Source organism: Toxotes jaculatrix, chromosome 7, assembly GCF_017976425.1.
Source record: "Toxotes jaculatrix isolate fToxJac2 chromosome 7, fToxJac2.pri, whole genome shotgun sequence".
NCBI lineage: Eukaryota > Metazoa > Chordata > Actinopteri > Toxotidae > Toxotes > Toxotes jaculatrix.
The window spans coordinates 27,418,042-27,443,274 of NC_054400.1; positions in this window are offsets into that span (position 1 = coordinate 27,418,042).

Below are 25,233 nucleotides of genomic sequence, written 5' to 3' on the forward strand. Positions count from 1 at the left end.
TGACCCTTGTTAAAACCCCAAATTTTGACTCTCCCAACTCACTTATATGGGGGAACTTCAAATGCTCATAAATCCGGAACCCTATGTGCTAGAGACTCATGGCTGGTACCGTTGGACTCGGGGCACACACAAATGGGGGGGTAGGACAAGGTCCCATGTCTCTACCTTACCCCCCTGAGGATCGGTCAAAACGGACCCTGGTTAAAACCCCAGATTTTGACTCTCCCAACTCACTTATATGGGGGAACTTCAAATGCTCATAACTCTGGAACCCTAAGTCCTAGAGACTTAAGGGTGGGACCGTTGGACTCGGGGTACCCACAAATGGGGGGGTAGGACAAGGTCTCATGTCTCTACCTTGCTCCCTGAGGATGGGTCAAAACTGACCCTTGTTAAAACCCCAAATATTGACTCTCCCAACTCACTTATATGGGGGAACTTCAAATGCTCATAACTCCGGAACCCTATGTGCTAGAGACTCAAGGGTGGTACCGTTGGACTCGGGGTACACACAAATGGGGGGGTAGGACAAGGTCCCATGTCTCTATCTTACCCCCCTGAGGATCGGTCAAAACTGACCCTGATTAAAAGTCCAAGCCCTGTACACTCTTGACAACCCTAAACACCAACTTCACCTTGACAAAAAGTACCACAAAAAGGGGGGTCCAAACCACTCCTAAGGCTCTGAAACGTGCTCCTAGACACTTTCTGGGGGAACACTTTTGGCATTTCACACTTAAGAAAATTTTCACTCTCCCAACTCACTTATATGGGGGAACTTCAAATGCTCATAACTCCGGAACCCTATGTGCTAGAGACTCAAGTCTGGTACCCTTGGACTCGGGGTACACACAAATGGGGGGGTAGGACAAGGTCCCATGTCTCTATCTTACCCCCCTGAGGATCGGTCAAAACGGACCCTGGTTAAAACCCCAGATTTTGACTCTCCCAACTCACTTATATGGGGGAACTTCAAATGCTCATAACTCCGGAACCCTATGTGCTAGAGACTCAAGGCTGGTACCGTTGGACTCGGGGTACACACAAATGGGGGGGTAGGACAAGGTCCCATGTCTCTATCTTACCCCCCTGAGGATCGGTCAAAACTGACCCTGATTAAAAGTCCAAGCCCTGTACACTCTTGACAACCCTAAACACCAACTTCACCTTGACAAAAAGTACCACAAAAAGGGGGGTCCAAACCACTCCTAAGGCTCTGAAACGTGCTCCTAGACACTTTCTGGGGGAACACTTTTGGCATTTCACACTTAGGAAAATTTTGACTCTCCCAACTCACTTATATGGGGGAACTTCAAATGCTCATAACTCTGGAACCCTAAGTCCTAGAGACTTAAGGGTGGGACCGTTGGACTCGGGGTACCCACAAATGGGGGGGTAGGACAAGGTCTCATGTCTCTACCTTGCTCCCTGAGGATGGGTCAAAACTGACCCTTGTTAAAACCCCAAATATTGACTCTCCCAACTCACTTATATGGGGGAACTTCAAATGCTCATAACTCCGGAACCCTATGTGCTAGAGACTCAAGGGTGGTACCGTTGGACTCGGGGTACACACAAATGGGGGGGTAGGACAAGGTCCCATGTCTCTATCTTACCCCCGAGGATCGGTCAAAACGGACCCTGGTTAAAACCCCAGATTTTGACTCTCCCAACTCCCTTATATGGGGGAACTTCAAATGCTCATAACTCCGGAACCCTATGTGCTAGAGACTCAAGGCTGGTACCGTTGGACTCGGGGTACACACAAATGGGGGGTAGGACAAGGTCCCATGTCTCTATCTTACCCCCCTGAGGATCGGTCAAAACGGACCCTGGTTAAAACCCCAGATTTTGACTCTCCCAACTCACTTATATGGGGGAACTTCAAATGCTCATAACTCCGGAACCCTATGTGCTAGAGACTCAAGTCTGGTACCCTTGGACTCGGGGTACACACAAATGGGGGGGTAGGACAAGGTCCCATGTCTCTATCTTACCCCCCTGAGGATCGGTCAAAACGGACCCTGGTTAAAACCCCAGATTTTGACTCTCCCAACTCACTTATATGGGGGAACTTCAAATGCTCATAACTCCGGAACCCTATGTGCTAGAGACTCAAGGCTGGTACCGTTGGACTCGGGGTACACACAAATGGGGGGGTAGGACAAGGTCCCATGTCTCTATCTTACCCCCCTGAGGATCGGTCAAAACTGACCCTGATTAAAAGTCCAAGCCCTGTACACTCTTGACAACCCTAAACACCAACTTCACCTTGACAAAAAGTACCACAAAAAGGGGGGTCCAAACCACTCCTAAGGCTCTGAAACGTGCTCCTAGACACTTTCTGGGGGAACACTTTTGGCATTTCACACTTAGGAAAATTTTGACTCTCCCAACTCACTTATATGGGGGAACTTCAAATGCTCATAACTCTGGAACCCTAAGTCCTAGAGACTTAAGGGTGGGACCGTTGGACTCGGGGTACCCACAAATGGGGGGGTAGGACAAGGTCTCATGTCTCTACCTTGCTCCCTGAGGATGGGTCAAAACTGACCCTTGTTAAAACCCCAAATATTGACTCTCCCAACTCACTTATATGGGGGAACTTCAAATGCTCATAACTCCGGAACCCTATGTGCTAGAGACTCAAGGCTGGTACCGTTGGACTCGGGGTACACACAAATGGGGGGGTAGGACAAGGTCCCATGTCTCTATCTTACCCCCCTGAGGATCGGTCAAAACTGACCCTGATTAAAAGTCCAAGCCCTGTACACTCTTGACAACCCTAAACACCAACTTCACCTTGACAAAAAATACCACAAAAAGGGGGGTCCAAACCACTCCTAAGGCTCTGAAACGGTGCTCCTAGACACTTTCTGGGGGAACACTTTTGGCATTTCACACTTAGGAAAATTTTGACTCTCCCAACTCACTTATATGGGGGAACTTCAAATGCTCATAACTCTGGAACCCTAAGTCCTAGAGACTTAAGGGTGGGACCGTTGGACTCGGGGTACCCACAAATGGGGGGGGGGGTAGGACAAGGTCTCATGTCTCTACCTTGCTCCCTGAGGATGGGTCAAAACTGACCCTTGTTAAAACCCCAAATTTTGACTCTCCCAACTCACTTATATGGGGGAACTTCAAATGCTCATAACTCCGGAACCCTATGTGCTAGAGACTCAAGGCTGGTACCGTTGGACTCGGGGCACACACAAATGGGGGGGTAGGACAAGGTCCCATGTCTCTATCTTACCCCCCCGAGGATCGGTCAAAACGGACCCTGGTTAAAACCCCAGATTTTGACTCTCCCAACTCCCTTATATGGGGGAACTTCAAATGCTCATAACTCCGGAACCCTATGTGCTAGAGACTCAAGGCTGGTACCGTTGGACTCGGGGTACACACAAATGGGGGGTAGGACAAGGTCCCATGTCTCTATCTTACCCCCCTGAGGATCGGTCAAAACGGACCCTGGTTAAAACCCCAGATTTTGACTCTCCCAACTCACTTATATGGGGGAACTTCAAATGCTCATAACTCCGGAACCCTATGTGCTACAGACTCAAGGGTGGTACCGTTGGACTCGGGGTACACACAAATGGGGGGGTAGGACAAGGTCCCATGTCTCTATCTTACCCCTGAGGATCGGTCAAAACGGACCCTGGTTAAAACCCCAGATTTTGACTCTCCCAACTCACTTATATGGGGGAACTTCAAATGCTCATAACTCCGGAACCCTATGTGCTAGAGACTCAAGGCTGGTACCGTTGGACTCGGGGTACACACAAATGGGGGGGTAGGACAAGGTCCCATGTCTCTATCTTACCCCCCTGAGGATCGGTCAAAACTGACCCTGATTAAAAGTCCAAGCCCTGTACACTCTTGACAACCCTAAACACCAACTTCACCTTGACAAAAAGTACCACAAAAAGGGGGGTCCAAACCACTCCTAAGGCTCTAAAACGTGCTCCTAGACACTTTCTGGGGGAACACTTTTGGCATTTCACACTTAGGAAAATTTTGACTCTCCCAACTCACTTATATGGGGGAACTTCAAATGCTCATAACTCTGGAACCCTAAGTCCTAGAGACTTAAGGGTGGGACCGTTGGACTCGGGGTACCCACAAATGGGGGGGTAGGACAAGGTCTCATGTCTCTATCTTACCCCCCTGAGGATGGGTCAAAACGAACCCTGGTTAAAACCCCAGATTTTGACTCTCCCAACTCACTTATATGGGGGAACTTCAAATGCTCATAACTCCGGAACCCTATGTGCTAGAGACTCAAGGCTGGTACCGTTGGACTCGGGGTACACACAAATGGGGGGGTAGGACAAGGTCCCATGTCTCTATCTTACCCCCCTGAGGATCGGTCAAAACTGACCCTGATTAAAAGTCCAAGCCCTGTACACTCTTGACAACCCTAAACACCAACTTCACCTTGACAAAAAGTACCACAAAAAGGGGGGTCCAAACCACTCCTAAGGCTCTGAAACGTGCTCCTAGACACTTTCTGGGGGAACACTTTTGGCATTTCACACTTAGGAAAATTTTGACTCTCCCAACTCACTTATATGGGGGAACTTCAAATGCTCATAACTCTGGAACCCTAAGTCCTAGAGACTTAAGGGTGGGACCGTTGGACTCGGGGTACCCACAAATGGGGGGGTAGGACAAGGTCTCATGTCTCTACCTTGCTCCCTGAGGATGGGTCAAAACTGACCCTTGTTAAAACCCCAAATATTGACTCTCCCAACTCACTTATATGGGGGAACTTCAAATGCTCATAACTCCGGAACCCTATGTGCTAGAGACTCAAGGGTGGTACCGTTGGACTCGGGGTACACACAAATGGGGGGGTAGGACAAGGTCCCATGTCTCTATCTTACCCCCCTGAGGATCGGTCAAAACTGACCCTGATTAAAAGTCCAAGCCCTGTACACTCTTGACAACCCTAAACACCAACTTCACCTTGACAAAAAGTACCACAAAAAGGGGGGTCCAAACCACTCCTAAGGCTCTGAAACGTGCTCCTAGACACTTTCTGGGGGAACACTTTTGGCATTTCACACTTAGGAAAATTTTCACTCTCCCAACTCACTTATATGGGGGAACTTCAAATGCTCATAACTCCAGAACCCTATGTGCTAGAGACTCAAGGCTGGTACCGTTGGACTCGGGGTACACACAAATGGGGGGGTAGGACAAGGTCCCATGTCTCTATCTTACCCCCCTGAGGATCGGTCAAAACGGACCCTGGTTAAAACCCCAGATTTTGACTCTCCCAACTCACTTATATGGGGGAACTTCAAATGCTCATAACTCCGGAACCCTATGTGCTAGAGACTCAAGGCTGGTACCGTTGGACTCGGGGTACACACAAATGGGGGGGTAGGACAAGGTCCCATGTCTCTATCTTACCCCCGAGGATCGGTCAAAACGGACCCTGATTAAAAGTCCAAGCCCTGTACACTCTTGACAACCCTAAACACCAACTTCACCTTGACAAAAAGTACCACAAAAAGGGGGGTCCAAACCACTCCTAAGGCTCTGAAACGTGCTCCTAGACACTTTCTGGGGGAACACTTTTGGCATTTCACACTTAGGAAAATTTTAATTCTCCCAACTCACTTATATGGGGGAACTTCAAATGCTCATAACTCTGGAACCCTAAGTCCTAGAGACTTAAGGGTGGGACCGTTGGACTCGGGGTACCCACAAATGGGGGGGTAGGACAAGGTCTCATGTCTCTACCTTGCTCCCTGAGGATGGGTCAAAACTGACCCTTGTTAAAACCCCAAATATTGACTCTCCCAACTCACTTATATGGGAGAACTTCAAATGCTCATAACTCTGGAATCCTAAGTCCTAGAGTCTTAAGGGTGGGACCGTTGGACTCGGGGTACCCACAAATGGGGGTGTAGGACAAGGTCTCATGTCTCTATCTTGCTCCCTGAGGATGGGTCAAAACTGACCCTTGTTAAAACCTCAAATTTTGACTCTCCCAACTCACTTATATGGGGGAACTTCAAATGCTCATAACTCTGGAACCCTAAGTCCTAGAGACTTAAGGGTGGGACCGTTGGACTCGGGGTACCCACAAATGGGGGGGTAGGACAAGGTCTCATGTCTCTACCTTGCTCCCTGAGGATGGGTCAAAACTGACCCTTGTTAAAACCCCAAATATTGACTCTCCCAACTCACTTATAGGGGGGAACTTCAAATGCTCATAACTCCGGAACCCTATGTGCTAGAGACTCAAGGCTGGTACCGTTGGACTCGGGGTACACACAAATGGGGGGGTAGGACAAAGTCCCATGTCTCTATCTTACCCCCCTGAGGATCGGTCAAAACTGACCCTGATTAAAAGTCCAAGCCCTGTACACTCTTGACAACCCTAAACACCAACTTCACCTTGACAAAAAGTACCACAAAAAGGGGGGTCCAAACCACTCCTAAGGCTCTGAAACGTGCTCCTAGACACTTTCTGGGGGAACACTTTTGGCATTTCACACTTAGGAAAATTTTGACTCTCCCAACTCACTTATATGGGGGAACTTCAAATGCTCATAACTCTGGAACCCTAAGTCCTAGAGACTTAAGGGTGGGACCGTTGGACTCGGGGTACCCACAAATGGGGGTGTAGGACAAGGTCTCATGTCTTTATCTTGCTCCCTGAGGATGGGTCAAAACTGACCCTGGTTAAAACCCCAAATTTTGACTCTCCCAACTCACTTATATGGGGGAACTTCAAATGCTCATAACTCCGGAACCCTATGTGCTAGAGACTCAAGGCTGGTACCGTTGGACTCGGGTCACACACAAATGGGGGGGTAGGACAAGGTCCCATGTCTCTATCTTACCCCCCTGAGGATCGGTGAAAACGGACCCTGGTTAAAACCCCAGATTTTGACTCTCCCAACTCACTTATATGGGGGAACTTCAAATGCTCATAACTCTGGAACCCTAAGTCCTAGAGACTTAAGGGTGGGACCCTTGGACTCGGGGTACCCACAAATGGGGGGGTAGGACAAGGTCTCATGTCTCTACCTTGCTCCCTGAGGATGGGTCAAAACTGACCCTTGTTAAAACCCCAAATATTGACTCTCCCAACTCACTTATATGGGGGAACTTCAAATGCTCATAACTCCGGAACCCTATGTGCTAGAGACTCAAGGGTGGTACCGTTGGACTCGGGGTACACACAAATGGGGGGGTAGGACAAGGTCCCATGTCTCTATCTTACCCCCCTGAGGATCGGTCAAAACTGACCCTGATTAAAAGTCCAAGCCCTGTACACTCTTGACAACCCTAAACACCAACTTCACCTTGACAAAAAGTACCACAAAAAGGGGGGTCCAAACCACTCCTAAGGCTCTGAAACGTGCTCCTAGACACTTTCTGGGGGAACACTTTTGGCATTTCACACTTAGGAAAATTTTGACTCTCCCAACTCACTTATATGGGGGAACTTCAAATGCTCATAACTCTGGAACCCTAAGTCCTAGAGACTTAAGGGTGGGACCGTTGGACTCGGGGTACCCACAAATGGGGGGGGGTAGGACAAGGTCTCATGTCTCTACCTTGCTCCCTGAGGATGGGTCAAAACTGACCCTGGTTAAAACCCCAGATTTTGACTCTCCCAACTCACTTATATGGGGGAACTTCAAATGCTCATAACTCCGGAACCCTATGTGCTAGAGACTCAAGGGTGGTACCGTTGGACTCGGGGTACACACAAATGGGGGGGTAGGACAAGGTCCCATGTCTCTATCTTACCCCCGAGGATCGGTCAAAACTGACCCTGGTTAAAACCCCAGATTTTGACTCTCCCAACTCACTTATATGGGGGAACTTCAAATGCTCATAACTCCGGAACCCTATGTGCTAGAGACTCAAGGCTGGTACCGTTGGACTCGGGGTACACACAAATGGGGGGTAGGACAAGGTCCCATGTCTCTATCTTACCCCCCTGAGGATCGGTCAAAACGGACCCTGGTTAAAACCCCAGATTTTGACTCTCCCAACTCACTTATATGGGGGAACTTCAAATGCTCATAACTCCGGAACCCTATGTGCTAGAGACTCAAGTCTGGTACCCTTGGACTCGGGGTACACACAAATGGGGGGGTAGGACAAGGTCCCATGTCTCTATCTTACCCCCCTGAGGATCGGTCAAAACGGACCCTGGTTAAAACCCCAGATTTTGACTCTCCCAACTCACTTATATGGGGGAACTTCAAATGCTCATAACTCCGGAACCCTATGTGCTAGAGACTCAAGGCTGGTACCGTTGGACTCGGGGTACACACAAATGGGGGGGGTAGGACAAGGTCCCATGTCTCTATCTTACCCCCCTGAGGATCGGTCAAAACTGACCCTGATTAAAAGTCCAAGCCCTGTACACTCTTGACAACCCTAAACACCAACTTCACCTTGACAAAAAGTACCACAAAAAGGGGGGTCCAAACCACTCCTAAGGCTCTGAAACGTGCTCCTAGACACTTTCTGGGGGAACACTTTTGGCATTTCACACTTAGGAAAATTTTCACTCTCCCAACTCACTTATATGGGGGAACTTCAAATGCTCATAACTCCAGAACCCTATGTGCTAGAGACTCAAGGCTGGTACCGTTGGACTCGGGGTACACACAAATGGGGGGGTAGGACAAGGTCCCATGTCTCTATCTTACCCCCCTGAGGATCGGTCAAAACGGACCCTGGTTAAAACCCCAGATTTTGACTCTCCCAACTCACTTATATGGGGGAACTTCAAATGCTCATAACTCCGGAACCCTATGTGCTAGAGACTCAAGGCTGGTACCGTTGGACTCGGGGTACACACAAATGGGGGGGTAGGACAAGGTCCCATGTCTCTATCTTACCCCCGAGGATCGGTCAAAACGGACCCTGATTAAAAGTCCAAGCCCTGTACACTCTTGACAACCCTAAACACCAACTTCACCTTGACAAAAAGTACCACAAAAAGGGGGGTCCAAACCACTCCTAAGGCTCTGAAACGTGCTCCTAGACACTTTCTGGGGGAACACTTTTGGCATTTCACACTTAGGAAAATTTTAATTCTCCCAACTCACTTATATGGGGGAACTTCAAATGCTCATAACTCTGGAACCCTAAGTCCTAGAGACTTAAGGGTGGGACCGTTGGACTCGGGGTACCCACAAATGGGGGGGTAGGACAAGGTCTCATGTCTCTACCTTGCTCCCTGAGGATGGGTCAAAACTGACCCTTGTTAAAACCCCAAATATTGACTCTCCCAACTCACTTATATGGGAGAACTTCAAATGCTCATAACTCTGGAATCCTAAGTCCTAGAGTCTTAAGGGTGGGACCGTTGGACTCGGGGTACCCACAAATGGGGGTGTAGGACAAGGTCTCATGTCTCTATCTTGCTCCCTGAGGATGGGTCAAAACTGACCCTTGTTAAAACCTCAAATTTTGACTCTCCCAACTCACTTATATGGGGGAACTTCAAATGCTCATAACTCTGGAACCCTAAGTCCTAGAGACTTAAGGGTGGGACCGTTGGACTCGGGGTACCCACAAATGGGGGGGTAGGACAAGGTCTCATGTCTCTACCTTGCTCCCTGAGGATGGGTCAAAACTGACCCTTGTTAAAACCCCAAATATTGACTCTCCCAACTCACTTATAGGGGGGAACTTCAAATGCTCATAACTCCGGAACCCTATGTGCTAGAGACTCAAGGCTGGTACCGTTGGACTCGGGGTACACACAAATGGGGGGGTAGGACAAAGTCCCATGTCTCTATCTTACCCCCCTGAGGATCGGTCAAAACTGACCCTGATTAAAAGTCCAAGCCCTGTACACTCTTGACAACCCTAAACACCAACTTCACCTTGACAAAAAGTACCACAAAAAGGGGGGTCCAAACCACTCCTAAGGCTCTGAAACGTGCTCCTAGACACTTTCTGGGGGAACACTTTTGGCATTTCACACTTAGGAAAATTTTGACTCTCCCAACTCACTTATATGGGGGAACTTCAAATGCTCATAACTCCGGAACCCTATGTGCTAGAGACTCAAGGCTGGTACCGTTGGACTCGGGGTACACACAAATGGGGGGGTAGGACAAGGTCCCATGTCTCTATCTTACCCCCCTGAGGATCGGTCAAAACTGACCCTGATTAAAAGTCCAAGCCCTGTACACTCTTGACAACCCTAAACACCAACTTCACCTTGACAAAAAGTACCACAAAAAGGGGGGTCCAAACCACTCCTAAGGCTCTGAAACGTGCTCCTAGACACTTTCTGGGGGAACACTTTTGGCATTTCACACTTAGGAAAATTTTCACTCTCCCAACTCACTTATATGGGGGAACTTCAAATGCTCATAACTCTGGAACCCTAAGTCCTAGAGACTTAAGGGTGGGACCGTTGGACTCGGGGTACCCACAAATGGGGGGGTAGGACAAGGTCTCATGTCTCTACCTTGCTCCCTGAGGATGGGTCAAAACTGACCCTTGTTAAAACCCCAAATATTGACTCTCCCAACTCACTTATATGGGGGAACTTCAAATGCTCATAACTCCGGAACCCTATGTGCTAGAGACTCAAGGCTGGTACCGTTGGACTCGGGGTTCACACAAATGGGGGGAAGGACAAGGTCCCATGTCTCTATCTTACCCCCCTGAGGATCGGTCAAAACGGACCCTGGTTAAAACCCCAGATTTTGACTCTCTCAACTCACTTATATGGGGGAACTTCAAATGCTCATAACTCCAGAACCCTATGTGCTAGAGACTCAAGGCTGGTACCGTTGGACTCGGGGTACACACAAATGGGGGGCTAGGACAAGGTCCCATGTCTCTATCTTACCCCCCTGAGGATCGGTCAAAACTGACCCTGATTAAAAGTCCAAGCCCTGTACACTCTTGACAACCCTTAACACCAACTTCACCTTGACAAAAAGTACCACAAAAAGGGGGGTCCAAACCACTCCTAAGGCTCTAAAACGTGCTCCTAGACACTTTCTGGGGGAACACTTTTGGCATTTCACACTTAGGAAAATTTTCACTCTCCCAACTCACTTATATGGGAGAACTTCAAATGCTCATAACTCTGGAATCCTAAGTCCTAGAGTCTTAAGGGTGGGACCGTTGGACTCGGGGTACCCACAAATGGGGGTGTAGGACAAGGTCTCATGTCTCTATCTTGCTCCCTGAGGATGGGTCAAAACTGACCCTTGTTAAAACCTCAAATTTTGACTCTCCCAACTCACTTATATGGGGGAACTTCAAATGCTCATAACTCTGGAACCCTAAGTCCTAGAGACTTAAGGGTGGGACCGTTGGACTCGGGGTACCCACAAATGGGGGTGTAGGATAAGGTCTCATGTCTTTATCTTGCTCCCTGAGGATGGGTCAAAACTGACCCTTGTTAAAACCCCAAATTTTGACTCTCCCAACTCACTTATATGGGGGAACTTCAAATGCTCATAACTCCGGAACCCTATGTGCTAGAGACTCAAGGCTGGTACCGTTGGACTCGGGTCACAACAAATGGGGGGGTAGGACAAGGTCCCATGTCTCTATCTTACCCCCCTGAGGATCGGTGAAAACGGACCCTGGTTAAAACCCCAGATTTTGACTCTCCCAACTCACTTATATGGGGGAACTTCAAATGCTCATAACTCTGGAACCCTAAGTCCTAGAGACTTAAGGGTGGGACCCTTGGACTCGGGGTACCCACAAATGGGGGGGTAGGACAAGGTCTCATGTCTCTACCTTGCTCCCTGAGGATGGGTCAAAACTGACCCTTGTTAAAACCCCAAATATTGACTCTCCCAACTCACTTATATGGGGGAACTTCAAATGCTCATAACTCCGGAACCCTATGTGCTAGAGACTCAAGGGTGGTACCGTTGGACTCGGGGTACACACAAATGGGGGGGTAGGACAAGGTCCCATGTCTCTATCTTACCCCCCTGAGGATCGGTCAAAACTGACCCTGATTAAAAGTCCAAGCCCTGTACACTCTTGACAACCCTAAACACCAACTTCACCTTGACAAAAAGTACCACAAAAAGGGGGGTCCAAACCACTCCTAAGGCTCTGAAACGTGCTCCTAGACACTTTCTGGGGGAACACTTTTGGCATTTCACACTTAGGAAAATTTTGACTCTCCCAACTCACTTATATGGGGGAACTTCAAATGCTCATAACTCTGGAACCCTAAGTCCTAGAGACTTAAGGGTGGGACCGTTGGACTCGGGGTACCCACAAATGGGGGGGGGGGGGGGGGGGGGTAGGACAAGGTCTCATGTCTCTACCTTGCTCCCTGAGGATGGGTCAAAACTGACCCTGGTTAAAACCCCAGATTTTGACTCTCCCAACTCACTTATATGGGGGAACTTCAAATGCTCATAACTCCGGAACCCTATGTGCTAGAGACTCAAGGGTGGTACCGTTGGACTCGGGGTACACACAAATGGGGGGGTAGGACAAGGTCCCATGTCTCTATCTTACCCCCGAGGATCGGTCAAAACTGACCCTGGTTAAAATCCCAGATTTTGACTCTCCCAACTCACTTATATGGGGGAACTTCAAATGCTCATAACTCCGGAACCCTATGTGCTAGAGACTCAAGGCTGGTACCGTTGGACTCGGGGTACACACAAATGGGGGGTAGGACAAGGTCCCATGTCTCTATCTTACCCCCCTGAGGATCGGTCAAAACGGACCCTGGTTAAAACCCCAGATTTTGACTCTCCCAACTCACTTATATGGGGGAACTTCAAATGCTCATAACTCCGGAACCCTATGTGCTAGAGACTCAAGTCTGGTACCCTTGGACTCGGGGTACACACAAATGGGGGGGTAGGACAAGGTCCCATGTCTCTATCTTACCCCCCTGAGGATCGGTCAAAACGGACCCTGGTTAAAACCCCAGATTTTGACTCTCCCAACTCACTTATATGGGGGAACTTCAAATGCTCATAACTCCGGAACCCTATGTGCTAGAGACTCAAGGCTGGTACCGTTGGACTCGGGGTACACACAAATGGGGGGGGTAGGACAAGGTCCCATGTCTCTATCTTACCCCCCTGAGGATCGGTCAAAACTGACCCTGATTAAAAGTCCAAGCCCTGTACACTCTTGACAACCCTAAACACCAACTTCACCTTGACAAAAAGTACCACAAAAAGGGGGGTCCAAACCACTCCTAAGGCTCTGAAACGTGCTCCTAGACACTTTCTGGGGGAACACTTTTGGCATTTCACACTTAGGAAAATTTTCACTCTCCCAACTCACTTATATGGGGGAACTTCAAATGCTCATAACTCCAGAACCCTATGTGCTAGAGACTCAAGGCTGGTACCGTTGGACTCGGGGTACACACAAATGGGGGGGTAGGACAAGGTCCCATGTCTCTATCTTACCCCCCTGAGGATCGGTCAAAACGGACCCTGGTTAAAACCCCAGATTTTGACTCTCCCAACTCACTTATATGGGGGAACTTCAAATGCTCATAACTCCGGAACCCTATGTGCTAGAGACTCAAGGCTGGTACCGTTGGACTCGGGGTACACACAAATGGGGGGGTAGGACAAGGTCCCATGTCTCTATCTTACCCCCGAGGATCGGTCAAAACGGACCCTGATTAAAAGTCCAAGCCCTGTACACTCTTGACAACCCTAAACACCAACTTCACCTTGACAAAAAGTACCACAAAAAGGGGGGTCCAAACCACTCCTAAGGCTCTGAAACGTGCTCCTAGACACTTTCTGGGGGAACACTTTTGGCATTTCACACTTAGGAAAATTTTAATTCTCCCAACTCACTTATATGGGGGAACTTCAAATGCTCATAACTCTGGAACCCTAAGTCCTAGAGACTTAAGGGTGGGACCGTTGGACTCGGGGTACCCACAAATGGGGGGGTAGGACAAGGTCTCATGTCTCTACCTTGCTCCCTGAGGATGGGTCAAAACTGACCCTTGTTAAAACCCCAAATATTGACTCTCCCAACTCACTTATATGGGAGAACTTCAAATGCTCATAACTCTGGAATCCTAAGTCCTAGAGTCTTAAGGGTGGGACCGTTGGACTCGGGGTACCCACAAATGGGGGTGTAGGACAAGGTCTCATGTCTCTATCTTGCTCCCTGAGGATGGGTCAAAACTGACCCTTGTTAAAACCTCAAATTTTGACTCTCCCAACTCACTTATATGGGGGAACTTCAAATGCTCATAACTCTGGAACCCTAAGTCCTAGAGACTTAAGGGTGGGACCGTTGGACTCGGGGTACCCACAAATGGGGGGGTAGGACAAGGTCTCATGTCTCTACCTTGCTCCCTGAGGATGGGTCAAAACTGACCCTTGTTAAAACCCCAAATATTGACTCTCCCAACTCACTTATAGGGGGGAACTTCAAATGCTCATAACTCCGGAACCCTATGTGCTAGAGACTCAAGGCTGGTACCGTTGGACTCGGGGTACACACAAATGGGGGGGTAGGACAAAGTCCCATGTCTCTATCTTACCCCCCTGAGGATCGGTCAAAACTGACCCTGATTAAAAGTCCAAGCCCTGTACACTCTTGACAACCCTAAACACCAACTTCACCTTGACAAAAAGTACCACAAAAAGGGGGGTCCAAACCACTCCTAAGGCTCTGAAACGTGCTCCTAGACACTTTCTGGGGGAACACTTTTGGCATTTCACACTTAGGAAAATTTTGACTCTCCCAACTCACTTATATGGGGGAACTTCAAATGCTCATAACTCTGGAACCCTAAGTCCTAGAGACTTAAGGGTGGGACCGTTGGACTCGGGGTACCCACAAATGGGGGGGTAGGACAAGGTCTCATGTCTCTACCTTGCTCCCTGAGGATGGGTCAAAACTGACCCTTGTTAAAACCCCAAATATTGACTCTCCCAACTCACTTATATGGGGGAACTTCAAATGCTCATAACTCCGGAACCCTATGTGCTAGAGACTCAAGGGTGGTACCGTTGGACTCGGGGTACACACAAATGGGGGGGTAGGACAATGTCCCATGTCTCTATCTTACCCCCGAGGATCGGTCAAAACGGACCCTGGTTAAAACCCCAGATTTTGACTCTCCCAACTCACTTATATGGGGGAACTTCAAATGCTCATAACTCCGGAACCCTATGTGCTAGAGACTCAAGGCTGGTACCGTTGGACTCGGGGTACACACAAATGGGGGGGTAGGACAAGGTCCCATGTCTCTATCTTACCCCCCTGAGGATCGGTCAAAACTGACCCTGATTAAAAGTCCAAGCCCTGTACACTCTTGACAACCCTAAACACCAACTTCACCTTGACAAAAAGTACCACAAAAAGGGGGGTCCAAACCACTCCTAAGGCTCTGAAACGTGCTCCTAGACACTTTCTGGGGGAACACTTTTGGCATTTCACACTTAGGAAAATTTTCACTCTCCCAACTCACTTATATGGGGGAACTTCAAATGCTCATAACTCTGGAACCCTAAGTCCTAGAGACTTAAGGGTGGGACCGTTGGACTCGGGGTACCCACAAATGGGGGGGTAGGACAAGGTCTCATGTCTCTACCTTGCTCCCTGAGGATGGGTCAAAACTGACCCTTGTTAAAACCCCAAATATTGACTCTCCCAACTCACTTATATGGGGGAACTTCAAATGCTCATAACTCCGGAACCCTATGTGCTAGAGACTCAAGGCTGGTACCGTTGGACTCGGGGTTCACACAAATGGGGGGAAGGACAAGGTCCCATGTCTCTATCTTACCCCCCTGAGGATCGGTCAAAACGGACCCTGGTTAAAACCCCAGATTTTGACTCTCTCAACTCACTTATATGGGGGAACTTCAAATGCTCATAACTCCAGAACCCTATGTGCTAGAGACTCAAGGCTGGTACCGTTGGACTCGGGGTACACACAAATGGGGGGCTAGGACAAGGTCCCATGTCTCTATCTTACCCCCCTGAGGATCGGTCAAAACTGACCCTGATTAAAAGTCCAAGCCCTGTACACTCTTGACAACCCTTAACACCAACTTCACCTTGACAAAAAGTACCACAAAAAGGGGGGTCCAAACCACTCCTAAGGCTCTAAAACGTGCTCCTAGACACTTTCTGGGGGAACACTTTTGGCATTTCACACTTAGGAAAATTTTCACTCTCCCAACTCACTTATATGGGAGAACTTCAAATGCTCATAACTCTGGAATCCTAAGTCCTAGAGTCTTAAGGGTGGGACCGTTGGACTCGGGGTACCCACAAATGGGGGTGTAGGACAAGGTCTCATGTCTCTATCTTGCTCCCTGAGGATGGGTCAAAACTGACCCTTGTTAAAACCTCAAATTTTGACTCTCCCAACTCACTTATATGGGGGAACTTCAAATGCTCATAACTCTGGAACCCTAAGTCCTAGAGACTTAAGGGTGGGACCGTTGGACTCGGGGTACCCACAAATGGGGGTGTAGGATAAGGTCTCATGTCTTTATCTTGCTCCCTGAGGATGGGTCAAAACTGACCCTTGTTAAAACCCCAAATTTTGACTCTCCCAACTCACTTATATGGGGGAACTTCAAATGCTCATAACTCCGGAACCCTATGTGCTAGAGACTCAAGGCTGGTACCGTTGGACTCGGGTCACACACAAATGGGGGGGTAGGACAAGGTCCCATGTCTCTATCTTACCCCCCTGAGGATCGGTGAAAACGGACCCTGGTTAAAACCCCAGATTTTGACTCTCCCAACTCACTTATATGGGGGAACTTCAAATGCTCATAACTCTGGAACCCTAAGTCCTAGAGACTTAAGGGTGGGACCCTTGGACTCGGGGTACCCACAAATGGGGGGGTAGGACAAGGTCTCATGTCTCTACCTTGCTCCCTGAGGATGGGTCAAAACTGACCCTTGTTAAAACCCCAAATATTGACTCTCCCAACTCACTTATATGGGGGAACTTCAAATGCTCATAACTCCGGAACCCTATGTGCTAGAGACTCAAGGGTGGTACCGTTGGACTCGGGGTACACACAAATGGGGGGGTAGGACAAGGTCCCATGTCTCTATCTTACCCCCCTGAGGATCGGTCAAAACTGACCCTGATTAAAAGTCCAAGCCCTGTACACTCTTGACAACCCTAAACACCAACTTCACCTTGACAAAAAGTACCACAAAAAGGGGGGTCCAAACCACTCCTAAGGCTCTGAAACGTGCTCCTAGACACTTTCTGGGGGAACACTTTTGGCATTTCACACTTAGGAAAATTTTGACTCTCCCAACTCACTTATATGGGGGAACTTCAAATGCTCATAACTCTGGAACCCTAAGTCCTAGAGACTTAAGGGTGGGACCGTTGGACTCGGGGTACCCACAAATGGGGGGGGGGGGGGGGGGGTAGGACAAGGTCTCATGTCTCTACCTTGCTCCCTGAGGATGGGTCAAAACTGACCCTGGTTAAAACCCCAGATTTTGACTCTCCCAACTCACTTATATGGGGGAACTTCAAATGCTCATAACTCCGGAACCCTATGTGCTAGAGACTCAAGGGTGGTACCGTTGGACTCGGGGTACACACAAATGGGGGGGTAGGACAAGGTCCCATGTCTCTATCTTACCCCCGAGGATCGGTCAAAACTGACCCTGGTTAAAATCCCAGATTTTGACTCTCCCAACTCACTTATATGGGGGAACTTCAAATGCTCATAACTCCGGAACCCTATGTGCTAGAGACTCAAGGCTGGTACCGTTGGACTCGGGGTACACACAAATGGGGGGTAGGACAAGGTCCCATGTCTCTATCTTACCCCCCTGAGGATCGGTCAAAACGGACCCTGGTTAAAACCCCAGATTTTGACTCTCCCAACTCACTTATATGGGGGAACTTCAAATGCTCATAACTCCGGAACCCTATGTGCTAGAGACTCAAGTCTGGTACCCTTGGACTCGGGGTACACACAAATGGGGGGGTAGGACAAGGTCCCATGTCTCTATCTTACCCCCCTGAGGATCGGTCAAAACGGACCCTGGTTAAAACCCCAGATTTTGACTCTCCCAACTCACTTATATGGGGGAACTTCAAATGCTCATAACTCTGGAACCCTAAGTCCTAGAGACTTAAGGGTGGGACCGTTGGACTCGGGGTACCCACAAATGGGGGGGTAGGACAAGGTCTCATGTCTCTATCTTACCCCCCTGAGGATCGGTCAAAACTGACCCTGGTTAAAACCCCAGATTTTGACTCTCCCAACTCACTTATATGGGGGAACTTCAAATGCTCATAACTCTGGAACCCTATGTGCTAGAGACTCAAGGGTGGGACCGTTGGACTCGGGGTACCCACAAATGGGGGGGTAGGACAAGGTCTCATGTCTCTACCTTGCTCCCTGAGGATGGGTCAAAACTGACCCTTGTTAAAACCCCAAATATTGACTCTCCCAACTCACTTATATGGGGGAACTTCAAATGCTCATAACTCCGGAACCCTATGTGCTAGAGACTCAAGGGTGGTACCGTTGGACTCGGGGTACACACAAATGGGGGGGTAGGACAAGGTCCCATGTCTCTATCTTACCCCCCTGAGGATCGGTCAAAACTGACCCTGATTAAAAGTCCAAGCCCTGTACACTCTTGACAACCCTAAACACCAACTTCACCTTGACAAAAAGTACCACAAAAAGGGGGGTCCAAACCACTCCTAAGGCTCTGAAACGTGCTCCTAGACACTTTCTGGGGGAACACTTTTGGCATTTCACACTTAGGAAAATTTTCACTCTCCCAACTCACTTATATGGGGGAACTTCAAATGCTCATAACTCCAGAACCCTATGTGCTAGAGACTCAAGGCTGGTACCGTTGGACTCGGGGTACACACAAATGGGGGGGTAGGACAAGGTCCCATGTCTCTATCTTACCCCCCTGAGGATCGGTCAAAACGGACCCTGGTTAAAACCCCAGATTTTGACTCTCCCAACTCACTTATATGGGGGAACTTCAAATGCTCATAACTCCGGAACCCTATGTGCTAGAGACTCAAGGCTGGTACCGTTGGACTCGGGGTACACACAAATGGGGGGGTAGGACAAGGTCCCATGTCTCTATCTTACCCCCGAGGATCGGTCAAAACGGACCCTGATTAAAAGTCCAAGCCCTGTACACTCTTGACAACCCTAAACACCAACTTCACCTTGACAAAAAGTACCACAAAAAGGGGGGTCCAAACCACTCCTAAGGCTCTGAAACGTGCTCCTAGACACTTTCTGGGGGAACACTTTTGGCATTTCACACTTAGGAAAATTTTCACTCTCCCAACTCACTTATATGGGGGAACTTCAAATGCTCATAACTCTGGAACCCTAAGTCCTAGAGACTTAAGGGTGGGACCGTTGGACTCGGGGTACCCACAAATGGGGGGGTAGGACAAGGTCTCATGTCTCTACCTTGCTCCCTGAGGATGGGTCAAAACTGACCCTTGTTAAAACCCCAAATATTGACTCTCCCAACTCACTTATATGGGGGAACTTCAAATGCTCATAACTCCGGAACCCTATGTGCTAGAGACTCAAGGCTGGTACCGTTGGACTCGGGGTTCACACAAATGGGGGGAAGGACAAGGTCCCATGTCTCTATCTTACCCCCCTGAGGATCGGTCAAAACGGACCCTGGTTAAAACCCCAGATTTTGACTCTCTCAACTCACTTATATGGGGGAACTTCAAATGCTCATAACTCCAGAACCCTATGTGCTAGAGACTCAAGGCTGGTACCGTTGGACTCGGGGTACACACAAATGGGGGGCTAGGACAAGGTCCCATGTCTCTATCTTACCCCCCTGAGGATCGGTCAAAACTGACCCTGATTAAAAGTCCAAGCCCTGTACACTCTTGACAACCCTTAACACCAACTTCACCTTGACAAAAAGTACCACAAAAAGGGGGGTCCAAACCACTCCTAAGGCTCTAAAACGTGCTCCTAGACACTTTCTGGGGGAACACTTTTGGCATTTCACACTTAGGAAAATTTTCACTCTCCCAACTCACTTATATGGGAGAACTTCAAATGCTCATAACTCTGGAATCCTAAGTCCTAGAGTCTTAAGGGTGGGACCGTTGGACTCGGGGTACCCACAAATGGGGGTGTAGGACAAGGTCTCATGTCTCTATCTTGCTCCCTGAGGATGGGTCAAAACTGACCCTTGTTAAAACCCCAAATTTTGACTCTCCCAACTCACTTATATGGGGGAACTTCAAATGCTCATAACTCCGGAACCCTATGTGCTAGAGACTCATGGCTGGTACCGTTGGACTCGGGGCACACACAAATGGGGGGGTAGGACAAGGTCCCATGTCTCTACCTTACCCCCCTGAGGATCGGTCAAAACGGACCCTGGTTAAAACCCCAGATTTTGACTCTCCCAACTCACTTATATGGGGGAACTTCAAATGCTCATAACTCTGGAACCCTAAGTCCTAGAGACTTAAGGGTGGGACCGTTGGACTCGGGGTACCCACAAATGGGGGGGTAGGACAAGGTCTCATGTCTCTACCTTGCTCCCTGAGGATGGGTCAAAACTGACCCTTGTTAAAACCCCAAATATTGACTCTCCCAACTCACTTATATGGGGGAACTTCAAATGCTCATAACTCCGGAACCCTATGTGCTAGAGACTCAAGGCTGGTACCGTTGGACTCGGGGTTCACACAAATGGGGGGAAGGACAAGGTCCCATGTCTCTATCTTACCCCCCTGAGGATCGGTCAAAACGGACCCTGGTTAAAACCCCAGATTTTGACTCTCTCAACTCACTTATATGGGGGAACTTCAAATGCTCATAACTCCAGAACCCTATGTGCTAGAGACTCAAGGCTGGTACCGTTGGACTCGGGGTACACACAAATGGGGGGCTAGGACAAGGTCCCATGTCTCTATCTTACCCCCCTGAGGATCGGTCAAAACTGACCCTGATTAAAAGTCCAAGCCCTGTACACTCTTGACAACCCTTAACACCAACTTCACCTTGACAAAAAGTACCACAAAAAGGGGGGTCCAAACCACTCCTAAGGCTCTAAAACGTGCTCCTAGACACTTTCTGGGGGAACACTTTTGGCATTTCACACTTAGGAAAATTTTCACTCTCCCAACTCACTTATATGGGAGAACTTCAAATGCTCATAACTCTGGAATACTAAGTCCTAGAGTCTTAAGGGTGGGACCGTTGGACTCGGGGTACCCACAAATGGGGGTGTAGGACAAGGTCTCATGTCTCTATCTTGCTCCCTGAGGATGGGTCAAAACTGACCCTTGTTAAAACCTCAAATTTTGACTCTCCCAACTCACTTATATGGGGGAACTTCAAATGCTCATAACTCTGGAACCCTAAGTCCTAGAGACTTAAGGGTGGGACCGTTGGACTCGGGGTACCCACAAATGGGGGGGTAGGACAAGGTCTCATGTCTCTACCTTGCTCCCTGAGGATGGGTCAAAACTGACCCTTGTTAAAACCCCAAATATTGACTCTCCCAACTCACTTATATGGGGGAACTTCAAATGCTCATAACTCCGGAACCCTATGTGCTAGAGACTCAAGGCTGGTACCGTTGGACTCGGGGTACACACAAATGGGGGGGTAGGACAAGGTCCCATGTCTCTATCTTACCCCCCTGAGGATCGGTCAAAACTGACCCTGATTAAAAGTCCAAGCCCTGTACACTCTTGACAACCCTAAACACCAACTTCACCTTGACAAAAAGTACCACAAAAAGGGGGGTCCAAACCACTCCTAAGGCTCTGAAACGTGCTCCTAGACACTTTCTGGGGGAACACTTTTGGCATTTCACACTTAGGAAAATTTTCACTCTCCCAACTCACTTATATGGGGGAACTTCAAATGCTCATAACTCCAGAACCCTATGTGCTAGAGACTCAAGGCTGGTACCGTTGGACTCGGGGTACACACAAATGGGGGGGTAGGACAAGGTCCCATGTCTCTATTTTACCCCCCTGAGGATCGGTCAAAACGGACCCTGGTTAAAACCCCAGATTTTGACTCTCCCAACTCACTTATATGGGGGAACTTCAAATGCTCATAACTCCGGAACCCTATGTGCTAGAGACTCAAGGCTGGTACCGTTGGACTCGGGGTACACACAAATGGGGGGGTAGGACAAGGTCCCATGTATCTATCTTACCCCCCTGAGGATCGGTCAAAACTGACCCTGATTAAAAGTCCAAGCCCTGTACACTCTTGACAACCCTAAACACCAACTTCACCTTGACAAAAAGTACCACAAAAAGGGGGGTCCAAACCACTCCTAAGGCTCTGAAACGTGCTCCTAGACACTTTCTGGGGGAACACTTTTGGCATTTCACACTTAGGAAAATTTTGACTCTCCCAACTCACTTATATGGGGGAACTTCAAATGCTCATAACTCTGGAACCCTAAGTCCTAGAGACTTAAGGGTGGGACCGTTGGACTCGGGGTACCCACAAATGGGGGGGTAGGACAAGGTCTCATGTCTCTACCTTGCTCCCTGAGGATGGGTCAAAACTGACCCTTGTTAAAACCCCAAATATTGACTCTCCCAACTCACTTATATGGGGGAACTTCAAATGCTCATAACTCCGGAACCCTATGTGCTAGAGACTCAAGGGTGGTACCGTTGGACTCGGGGTACACACAAATGGGGGGGGTAGGACAAGGTCCCATGTCTCTATCTTACCCCCCTGAGGATCGGTCAAAACGGACCCTGGTTAAAACCCCAGATTTTGACTCTCCCAACTCACTTATATGGGGGAACTTCAAATGCTCATAACTCCAGAACCCTATGTGCTAGAGACTCAAGGCTGGTACCGTTGGACTCGGGGTACACACAAATGGGGGGGTAGGACAAGGTCCCATGTCTCTATCTTACCCCCCTGAGGATCGGTCAAAACTGAACCTGATTAAAAGTCCAAGCCCTGTACACTCTTGACAACCCTAAACACCAACTTCACCTTGACAAAAAGTACCACAAAAAGGGGGGTCCAAACCACTCCTAAGGCTCTGAAACGTGCTCCTAGACACTTTCTGGGGGAACACTTTTGGCATTTCACACTTAGGAAAATTTTCACTCTCCCAACTCACTTATATGGGAGAACTTCAAATGCTCATAACTCTGGAATACTAAGTCCTAGAGTCTTAAGGGTGGGACCGTTGGACTCGGGGTACCCACAAATGGGGGTGTAGGACAAGGTCTCATGTCTCTATCTTGCTCCCTGAGGATGGGTCAAAACTGACCCTTGTTAAAACCTCAAATTTTGACTCTCCCAACTCACTTATATGGGGGAACTTCAAATGCTCATAACTCTGGAACCCTAAGTCCTAGAGACTTAAGGGTGGGACCGTTGGACTCGGGGTACCCACAAATGGGGGGGTAGGACAAGGTCTCATGTCTCTACCTTGCTCCCTGAGGATGGGTCAAAACTGACCCTTGTTAAAACCCCAAATATTGACTCTCCCAACTCACTTATATGGGGGAACTTCAAATGCTCATAACTCCGGAACCCTATGTGCTAGAGACTCAAGGCTGGTACCGTTGGACTCGGGGTACACACAAATGGGGGGGTAGGACAAGGTCCCATGTCTCTATCTTACCCCCATGAGGATCGGTCAAAACTGACCCTGGTTAAAACCCCAGATTTTGACTCTCCCAACTCACTTATATGGGGGAACTTCAAATGCTCATAACTCCAGAACCCTATGTGCTAGAGACTCAAGGCTGGTACCGTTGGACTCGGGGTACACACAAATGGGGGGGTAGGACAAGGTCCCATGTCTCTATCTTACCCCCCTGAGGATCGGTCAAAACTGAACCTGATTAAAAGTCCAAGCCCTGTACACTCTTGACAACCCTAAACACCAACTTCACCTTGACAAAAAGTACCACAAAAAGGGGGGTCCAAACCACTCCTAAGGCTCTGAAACGTGCTCCTAGACACTTTCTGGGGGAACACTTTTGGCATTTCACACTTAGGAAAATTTTCACTCTCCCAACTCACTTATATGGGGGAACTTCAAATGCTCATAACTCTGGAACCCTAAGTCCTAGAGACTTAAGGGTGGGACCGTTGGACTCGGGGTACCCACAAATGGGGGGGTAGGACAAGGTCTCATGTCTCTACCTTGCTCCCTGAGGATGGGTCAAAACTGACCCTTGTTAAAACCCCAAATATTGACTCTCCCAACTCACTTATATGGGGGAACTTCAAATGCTCATAACTCCGGAACCCTATGTGCTAGAGACTCAAGGGTGGTACCGTTGGACTCGGGGTACACACAAATGGGGGGGTAGGACAAGGTCCCATGTCTCTATCTTACCCCCCTGAGGATCGGTCAAAACTGACCCTGATTAAAAGTCCAAGCCCTGTACACTCTTGACAACCCTAAACACCAACTTCACCTTGACAAAAAGTACCACAAAAAGGGGGGTCCAAACCACTCCTAAGGCTCTGAAACGTGCTCCTAGACACTTTCTGGGGGAACACTTTTGGCATTTCACACTTAGGAAAATTTTGACTCTCCCAACTCACTTATATGGGGGAACTTCAAATGCTCATAACTCCAGAACCCTATGTGCTAGAGACTCAAGGCTGGTACCGTTGGACTCGGGGTACACACAAATGGGGGGGTAGGACAAGGTCCCATGTCTCTATCTTACCCCCCTGAGGATCGGTCAAAACGGACCCTGGTTAAAACCCCAGATTTTGACTCTCCCAACTCACTTATATGGGGGAACTTCAAATGCTCATAACTCCGGAACCCTATGTGCTAGAGACTCAAGGCTGGTACCGTTGGACTCGGGGTACACACAAATGGGGGGGTAGGACAAGGTCCCATGTCTCTATCTTACCCCCGAGGATCGGTCAAAACGGACCCTGATTAAAACCCCAGATTTTGACTCTCCCAACTCACTTATATGGGGGAACTTCAAATTCTCATAACTCCGGAACCCTATGTGCTAGAGACTCAAGGCTGGTACCGTTGGACTCGGGGTACACACAAATTGGGGGTAGGACAAGGTCCCATGTCTCTATCTTACCCCCCTGAGGATCGGTCAAAACGGACCCTGGTTAAAACCCCAGATTTTGACTCTCCCAACTCACTTATATGGGGGAACTTCAAATGCTCATAACTCCGGAACCCTATGTGCTAGAGACTCAAGTCTGGTACCCTTGGACTCGGGGTACACACAAATGG